Genomic DNA, 8,643 nt, shown 5'->3' with positions numbered 1-8,643 from the left:
CGCTTGCCCTGTCCGCCCGCGCTCCCGAGCGACACGGCGCGACCGGCCGACCTCTTCCTCATTTTCGCTCATGGATGGAAAAACTCACTGCGCTTGTAGTGCGGAGGACCTGGGGAGCCTGTGGCCGAGGCGATCCGAGGCTCCTGTGGCCGAGGCGATCGAGGCTCCTGGTGGTTGGGTTCCTGTCGGGCTTGCACACTTGGACACGCCAACTTTCTTTGACCTTCTTCGTACGCATCCTTAGCTGCTTTACAAAGACCTTCAAAATACATAAAATATTTTCGTCAGTCCCACTTCCCCTTTGTTTTCTAGGTTACTTTAAATTCAGATGAAAAGGGGAGTGCTGTTTTGGTAGACTGTGATCTATCTCATGCGTGCTTGTGTTGCGGGCATGTTGTATGTATAAGTTGTATTTTCGTCTATTTTTATTTTTTATTAGAATGTTTTCAGTACCTAATGATTACGTTCATGGGGAGTCAGTCACACATTTTCCATAACACATTTTCATTCTTTTTACTCCCTTTCCCCTCCCCATCCGGTCCCTTCCCTCCAACTCTTGATCGCCTCAATTTTTACATTGTTTTGAACCTTGAAGGCATACCTTGATTTTTAATTGCTTCAGATCACTACATTCTGTCTCATTATTTAAAACTTAAAACTTGCCCAGATTCTGTAAGGAAAGGAAGTAATTATAAAAGGCAGTGCTGTTTGGTAACGTAGAAGGTGGGAGTGCTCTCAGCCACACACCAGCCCCGACTATTCTGTAAGGAAAGGAAGTAATTATAAAAGGCAGTGCTGTTTGGTAACGTAGAAGGTGGGAGTGCTCTCAGCCACACACCAGCCCCGACTGATAAATATGTGTCTTGTGATGTGGATGAGCCTTTGCTTTGCAGGTCTCTCGGAGAAGTTGGCCTCAGACTTGTGACCAGTTAAGAAGGAGGCTGTAGTCTGAAAGTGTCTGTCGCAGTTAATGTGGTACCACAGTAACTCATTAACGTCTCTGTCATTTTTCGTCAGATATGTTACTTAAGCTGCTTCTGATTAACCAAGTTCGTCCTCGTTTTGGTTGTGGTCCCAAACTATCCCAGTGCTGGTGGTGGAAAAGTAGATAAAACACCTGCAGTTAGTCTGAGGAACGTTCACCATGGTGCCATGTAATTTGAAAGGTTAATGTATGCAAGAGTGGGGAAAAAAAAAAAAGATCCTTGGTGCTTTGAACTAAAGCCAAGCTCTGTAGTCTAATAGTTCAACTGACGGAGTAGCTGAGCTACAGAATGCACTTGGTATCACTTGGGTAGAGAACACTCAGGTTGTAGACCGAGCACCGTGACTGTCCCCCAGTATCTACCTTTGCTAGGCACTGGGTGGACACTTGCCAGTCTGCATTTCTGAGGGAGGTATAGGTGAGAAAAGTGCTAATTAGTTTATTTTCAGTAGTGATGTTTGTTGGGAAGCAAGTTAGCAGAAAATGGAAGAGTGGTGACTTTGCATTTGAGATCAGGCATCTTCAGCATGCGTGGCACCTTTATGGGAGAAAAAGCCTGTCCCGTGGAGATTATGGGAGGAGCCTTCTGGAGGTAGGTGATCACACCTAGAAAGATCTAAGGCAGCAATATGCCTGGATCAGATCTGAAAGGCCCTGGAATTCAGTATTATAGGGTATTACTATTTACTCTCAGGCTGGGTGTGTCTTCTTCGGAAGTAGAACATTTATTCAGTCATTCTACCAACATGTATTGAGCACCAGTTATATAGCCAAGTAACTGTAGTATTTTATGCTGGTGCTTCTGACTGTGAAAGTGAAACCTCTTTGCTCGAGCTAGATTTATAAAACATGAGGTTTATGTTTACTGGAAATTTTAAGAATGCTAAATATCCAGTAGTAGCTGGGGAGTAGTGTTTGACAGTGAAAATTCTGTGTGGAAATTCTCTTTGTTCATTCTTTATTGTTCTTTGGAAGCCGTCTTAAAGAAAAAGCTCTCCTTAAGAGTGTTGTGCTTTGATTCCCTTGCCCTCTTCCTCTTTGTGGTGTTCCTGTATCTTCATAGAAAGGTAATTAATTGTGGAGATGTTGCATTGAGCACTAGTAGCATTTCCGAGGTGGAAATGCACTGCAGGTATAGATAATGCGTTATGTAATTATTATTTTGAACCATGACATTAGGAATTCTGAATGGGATTTTAACAAAAGTATTTTGGTGTATAGCGGCTTGGATTACTTCCTGGAGATAAGTACAGAAAGTAAACATTTCAAAAAAATGTAACATTAGTTCATCCTACATTCAAAAATTGTTAATTTTTAAAGTTAGCTCAGAGTTAGCTATTTATCTGTGCATTTGTATCTGTTGTTTTTTTTTCCTCCATAAAGTTAGCCATTTGGCCCCTTTATTATTCTCATATCTCCTCTAAAGAACCAGCCATCGTTACCTTTTAGATATCATTATCTCACTAGCAGTAACTTTTTCAGGTTTAGTTTTTGGAGTGAGAGCATAAAGAAAACTGGTTATGTTTGTGTCTAATTGGTTGGCTCTTTGGAAAGGAAGAAGGTTCCCTTGAAGAAGAGAGAAGACTAGGACTACAGTACCATGCATGAACTGGGGATGCTCTCTGGAGGGAGAGAGGAGCCACAGGTGGTGTTGTGTTGGGCAGCTCTGACGCAGACATTGCAGGTGCAAGAATGCTTTTTGCCTTTCCTGTGCAAGGTAGAAAAGCACTTGGTCCTTGATCAGAGGCCTAGATGCTAAATGTTGTGCCCAAAGAAGAGATTTGCAATTGCCAGTTTTACTGGCAGCTGAACAGTTAGTGAGTTCTCATAGCTTCAAAGACATGCAGAAACTAAAGGGAGAGTTAGGAGTGTGGCCTGGAGATGGGGATGTGAGACTCACTCCTGTCCGTGGTTAGAGTGGAACCATGTGAGTAGGGGAACCCTCCCCACAAAGAGAATACTTAATAAGAAACAGACTATTTTTCTCATTCACGGTGTGTTTGTGTTGGCTATAAGCCAAATCTAGTTGATAGTGGGAAAGGAGGAAAGATGTCATTGAGAAAAAAAAAATTGTCTGCCCAGAGTAGGATATTATTTGACAATAAAAAAGAATGAAGTACTGAGGAATACTATAATAGACATGGCCCATGAAAAGAAAGATACGTGAAGCCAGGCACAGCGAGCACATATATGATTCCATTCACATGAAATGTTCAGAACAGATAAACCTACAAAGATATGATTATATTTGCCTATGGCTGGTGAGGTAGAGGAGAAATGAGAAATGACTGGTAATGAGCATGAGCTTCTTGTTTAGAGAAATGAAAATGTCCTAAAAGTAATTTAGTGATGATTACACAACTTTATTAATGTATTTAAAAACCGTTGGATTATATACTTTAGTTGGATGAGTTTTATGCCATGTGAAGTACACCTTAGTAAGACTCTTTATTGAATTGACAGATCCAGCTGATGGTCTGTCAGATGTTCTAAATCATGTTGGTCTGACTGAATCTCCAAATCTGGTTTTGTTCTGTCAGGGCCATAGCTCTTCACTTGCCTACAGGTCCAGGTCCAAGGCTTCCTGGAAGGATGTTCATTCCTGCCACACTGCTGCAGAGGTTCAGCTGTCTGAGCTGAGATTTGAATTTGCCCTTTAATGAATGCAGAGTGGGAACTATGTCTAGAGCTTGGTTTCAAAGACATAAACTGAGTGCGTGGACCAAGGAAGAGGAATGAAGAGGGCTTTTGGGTGGCCTGAGTTGCAGGCATGGAACCGGTACTGGTCTACCAGTTGTGGAAGTTCAGCTGTCGTCTTCCTGCCAGCACAGTCCCTTAGGTTAAAGACACATGCAGTCAGCCCTACATATTTCCTGGTGCTACATCTGTAGTTTTAACTTGTGAAAGATATTTTTTTAATTGCATCTCTATAGAAAGTATATGCTCTTTTTACTTATCATTATTCCCTGAGCAATAAGTATAACATACCTTTGTATTGCATTAGGCATTATAGTGATTAGAGACGAAAGTATATGGAGAATATGTGTAGGTTATTGCATATGCATACTATTTAAGCATTTCTGAACTTTGGTGTCTTTATTGACCTCTTCTTTCCTATTAGAAATCTCCAGTGATTTCTTTGCAACATACTCAAACTAAACCCCGGTCCAGGAACCCCACTCTTGTGGCATGTATTTTGCCTGGTAGCAAGCATGAACAGCTTTGGAATCTGAACCCTGGAGTTGAATCCCACCTCCACTAATGGGTGGGTTGTATTACCTTGAACCATTTACTTAAATCTTAAGCCACAGTTCATTGTTAAAACAGTAATAGTGATACCTATTCTGTGGGAGAGGTTGTGAAAATTAGACAATCTACGTGAAATACTTCTTGTTTCACAGATATTTGGGAAATATTGGGTCATTACTACTCTCTTTTCCTTTCTGTGTGGCTTCCCACTTATCCCAGCCAGCCATGCATCATCTGATGCAGAACTGGCTGAGAACCTCTGTACTTTGGCAAATGTGTATGTTCTTTTCACATATTCTAGGTCTGTCTGCCCAGGTCTCCATGTTCTGGCCTTTGTTTTCCATAATAATCATGCCCAAGTATCTAAAGCTTAAATTTTTGTTTCATAAATGCTTTCTAGACAGGGGCAATAGTGATTTTCCTTTTTTGTAGTCCCTGTCACTTTGCCCTAGCACATGACTCTAATTGATTTGTATTATTTGTTGTTGGCTTATGCTGTTAACTTTATCCTTTCTCCTAAATAACAAGCTTGCTTTTGTTTTTGTTTTGTTTTGTTTCCACTGTCAGGAATCAAACTCAGGACCTTGTGCTGGCCAGGCAGGTGTAGCACTACTGAGCTATATCCCCTGCCTGACAAGCTTGACTTGAACAATACTTTTCTATTTTGTTTTCTATCTTCCCAGTGCTTCATTTAGTAGTGGGCATGTGACACTGTCTTACAAATAGATTGCTGACAACTTTGCGATATTTTTGTACTCATTGTAGAGATGACTGTAGGATTAGTTGAAAATTCTTTGCAGCACAGCCCTGAATGGTGAAATATCCTTTTACAGTCTTCTCAAACCTAAGTGGTGTGATATGGGTTGAAGGCAGAACTTATCCCCTTCCCTCCTATAGTAATACCTCAACTTTGCCTTCTGTCCTAAGACGTAAGCTGTTGGAAGAGAAGAGAGACATTGTTCATACTGAGCTATATCCCCTGCCTGACAAGCTTGACTTGAACAATACTTTTCTATTTTGTTTTCTATCTTCCCAGTGCTTCATTTAGTAGTGGGCATGTGACACTGTCTTACAAATAGATTGCTGACAACTTTGCGATATTTTTGTACTCATTGTAGAGATGACTGTAGGATTAGTTGAAATTCTTTGCAGTGCACAGCCCTGAATGGTGAAACATCCTTTTACAGTCTTCTCAAACCTAAGTGGTGTGATATGGGTTGAAGAAGGCAGAACTTATCCCCTTCCCTCCTATAGCAATACCTCAACTTTGCCTTCTGTCCTAAGACGTAAGCTGTTGGAAGAGAAGAGAGACATTGTTCTTGCTCTGTGAAGAAACTGTGATGGGTGTTTTATAGGATGCTGTTTCTCTTGGCTCTGCTATTTGAAATTTAACCTTTCCCATGAAAATTGGAAACCTTGAGTTCCCCTTACATGTTACATTAGCTATAATGAAATTTCTGGGAATAGGCTGAAGTCTGTGTTCCATTAATATTTAACTGTCTGTTTTATGTTGAGTTGTTTTAAACATTGGAAAATGATAAATAGCTTGTGACTGAATAACCCTATAATTTTGAAAATATAAACCAATAACTTTAAAAACAATTATGTGACTTCTGTGTTTCTTAGGTGACTGCCTAGAAAACTGCATAGCCTACCAACATCTGATGAAATTAGCAAGTCAGCAAGTTAGCCATGTCTTACACTCCAGGGATCGGAGGGGACCCTGCCCAGCTGGCCCAGCGCATCTCTTCCAACATCCAGAAGATCACTCAGTGTTGTAAGTTGAGTTTCAGTTCAACTTCACTATAGTTTTCAAGGTGAATATTACTCGGTGGACACTTATGAAACGGATATCTGGCAATTGGGGAAGGGAGGAGCATTCTCAAAGACCAAAATTCTAGAATGAATGAGATAATTATAATAGATGAGATGGCTTGCATTTTTCTGTAACATGCCAGAATGAGACATGTAATACATTATTTCACCAATGAAATAAAGATTTAAAGGGCAATATAATAGTTATCTGTATTTGCTCTAAGACATCTGGTTCTCTATGAAATTGGGACTTGTTGAATCAATTCCATAGGTTTGGAACTGGGGAGTGCTATCAAGAGCTCAAGAGATATATTTATCAAATAATTTCAGCTTCACTATAGTTTTCAAGGTGAATATTACTTGGTGGACACTTATGAAACGGATATCTGGCAATTGGGGAAGGGAGGAGCATTCTCAAAGACCAAAATTCTAGAATGAATGAGATAATTATAATAGATGAGATGACTTGCATTTTTCTCTAACATGCCAGAATGAGGCATGCAATACATTATTTCACTAATGAAATAAAGATTTAAAGGGCAATATAATAGTTATCTGTATTTGCTCTTAAGACATCTGGTTCTCTATGAAATTGGGACTTGTTGACTCAATTCCATAGGTTTGGAACTGGGGAGTGCTATCAAGAGCTCAAGAGATATATTTATCAAATAACTTACTGGATATTGATTAGGTTACTATTGTATATGCAAATTTGTGTTATGTAGTTAAGGAGCAGAGGTGCACAAAAATGTATTTTAGTCCTTTTTGTGTTGCTGTAATGAAATGCCTGAGGCTGGGTAGGTTATAAAAGGAATGCATTATTTACCTCAGTGTTGGAGGTCCAAGCATAGCACCAGCACATGCCCAGCTGCCGGTGAGAGCATCATGGCAAAAGAGATCACACAGCAAGAGAGGAAGCAAGAGAAAGTGAGCTGAAGAAGTCAAACTCACTTTATAACAGTGTGCTGTCGTAATGACCAAGCCAGTCCTGAGTGGTCAGGAAAACATTAATCTCTCTTAACAGTCTACCTACCTAATGCCTGAGGGGGTAGGTTATAAAAGGAATGCATTATTTACCTCAGTGTTGGAGGTCCAAGCATAGCACCAGCACATGCCCAGCAGAAGAGATCACACAGCAAGAGAGGAAGCAAGAGTGAGCTGAAGAAGTCAAACTCACACTATAACAGTGTGCTGTCATAATGACCAAGCCAGTCCTGAGTGGTCAGGAAAACATTAATCTCTCTTAACAGTCTACCTACCTGTCAGAGACACCCCAACACCACACCGAGCCTAACATGACTTTTTGTGGTAGGGACAAATTATATTTGAACCATAGCAAGAGGAGACATCTTTATCTATTAAGAGACACTTATAGAAAGTGAAGACTTGGATTCCCCACAGATTATCCCCTGCTATTCTTGTCAGAAATAGCGTGTCAACAAACTGATCCAGGCATGACATTTTATTAGAAATTGTTATTTCTTGATATATGTGCAAATTAAACAGATGTCTCTGTGGCAGATTGGAGCCTACATATTTTTTATTTTGTTTTGATGCCTAAATCACAACTAATCATATACCATAGATTATCCTAGGCATTACGCTGTCAATGCTTAGCCATCAGGACATTGTCAGAACTCTGAGAATACAATACAGTTTTATCCTTTAGCTTGCATCCTTAGGGCGACTCTCTTTAGCAGAATGTCAGTATACTGTTGAGATATAGAATGTTTTTGGAACACCATACTATGTTTTTCTAATCATGACACTCCCAGCATTTTTTACTGTGTCTGAATGGTTTACATGAGATGCCAGTTTGTTTTGGAGCAGAGGGTGTAAAAATAGATTGTTCCAGAAATGTGTCACTGTGTAAGCCATGTAATTTGCCTCTATTCTGATATGGGGTAATTCATGTTTTCTTTGGCCAGTCTTAGAGCAGCAAGGAAATGAATAGCATTAAGCATCATGGCATCTGTAACGGGCCATGTAGGGATGGTCCATCGAGGATTACCCTGTCTTGTCTGAGATCTACTCTGCTTCGGCTTCAGATCTCTTCTGGTGGTGGTTGCAGAGGAGCCTCTAGTTTTTAAGGTTCCCGTGTTGCTGGTCAGAAACACCACAAGTTTGCCTCAGGTGATTGTAGGTACTTTTATGAAAATTAAGAGAGCTTACAATTTCAGTTTACATATGGGGAAAATCAATACCTTGTGCAAGAAAGGGAGCCAAAAGCTCTCTTCCAAAGAATAAATAAGGGAGGGAATGCTAAATGGTGTGAGGAATTCTAAGAAGAGGATAAGAAATGATTACATTGTAGTAGGCTTTTGGAAGTGGTAAGCAGGAGGTCGTGTAAAAGGTACATGATTGGAGATTATGTGTGAGCTTGAACTGGACAGAGATAAGAGTGCCTTAGATCAAGTCATACTGCTGAAAGAGAACCTTTGATCCAACCAGATGAGAAGTAACAAATTGGGCGAGAGTTGAATGTTCATAGCCTGGTGGGTAACTAAGTATAAGACAGCACTGTGATTCAGGGACGTCTTAGAATGTGCAGGAGGATCCCTTACCTGCCCCACCTCCAAATAGAGCTGTTAAGA

Source organism: Fukomys damarensis, unplaced genomic scaffold, assembly GCF_012274545.1.
Source record: "Fukomys damarensis isolate Sample0158 unplaced genomic scaffold, DMR_v1.0_HiC HiC_scaffold_14, whole genome shotgun sequence".
Lineage (NCBI taxonomy): Eukaryota > Metazoa > Chordata > Mammalia > Rodentia > Bathyergidae > Fukomys > Fukomys damarensis.
Note: the sequence above shows the minus strand (reverse complement) of the source record.